Source organism: Anolis carolinensis, chromosome 2 (assembly GCF_035594765.1).
Source record: "Anolis carolinensis isolate JA03-04 chromosome 2, rAnoCar3.1.pri, whole genome shotgun sequence".
In the NCBI taxonomy this organism is placed as follows: Eukaryota; Metazoa; Chordata; class Lepidosauria; order Squamata; family Dactyloidae; genus Anolis; species Anolis carolinensis.
The window spans coordinates 297169229-297170212 of record NC_085842.1 but is presented as its reverse complement, the minus strand read 5'-3'; the positions used below and the strand labels follow the sequence as shown (position 1 = coordinate 297170212).

At 36.9% G+C, this 984-nt stretch overlaps 1 pseudogene; it reads right to left on the bottom strand.

Annotated features, from left to right (window-relative positions):
- Positions 1 to 628: 628 nt before the first annotated feature.
- Positions 629 to 742, bottom strand: LOC134297215 (U2 spliceosomal RNA; annotated as a pseudogene).
- Between the last annotated feature and the right edge of the window lie 242 nt (positions 743 to 984).

The following is a 984-nucleotide window of genomic DNA, read 5'->3' as shown; positions in this document are numbered from 1 at the left end:
TCACATTTGCATGTTTTCAAACTGCTAGGTTAGCAGAAGCTAAGGCTAACAGCGGGAGCTCATTCCGCTTCCCGGATTCAAACCGCCGACCTGTCGGTCAGCAAGTTCAACAGCTCAGTTGTTTAATCTGCTGCGCCATCGGGGGCCTCTGAGATTTCTTATACCTTGGCTCAATTGTTAGTAAAAATGGAGACTGAAATCAGTTAACCAGAAGAAGAAGAAGAAAAAGAATTAGAAGGGCCACGATGAAGGAATTTATAGCATTATAACTGATAAACAGAATTCCAGCCAATAATCCAATCTAAGGATAGTACTTAAAATTCTCTGAAAGGTGGACTATCTCTTTTTTTCTTTCTTTCTTGAATTTAAATCCCACTTTTCTCATGAGTTTGGACTCATTGCAGCTTTATTTCAAGAGATTGCACTAGAGAACCATAAGAACCTCAAAGTATAAATCCCAGCATTCCATACAGGGGAGCCATGCCTTTTAAAGTGGTTTCAAACTGCTACCATTATGCAGTTTAGATATAGCCCAAATAAAAACAAGCAAACAGAGCAATTTATATAGATCTTTTGAACTGGATTGGAAATACTCAATGAAGTCTCATTGTGTACAACGACATAGTAAAAATGCTGTCCATTACATAAAATGGCAGAATCAAGCTTTTGGAAGTTTTTAAAAATATTAAACTGATAAGAACAGATACTACAAATGATCTTCGCCAAAAGGCCGAGAAGCAAATATTTTCAAATCATTGATGGTTGAATCTGTGGGTGCAAAACTCGAAGATACAGAAGGCTGACTGTGTACAGCAGAGGTTTCCAAACTTTTCATGTTGGTGACATGCTTTTTAGCCATGCATCATTTTGCAATACAGTAATTCAGTTTTACAGAAGTTGAACCAAACTTCTGTAAACATATGGACACATACATAAAATGTAATAATGGAATGGTTGAGGACACAACATATCTCAAGAAAACTT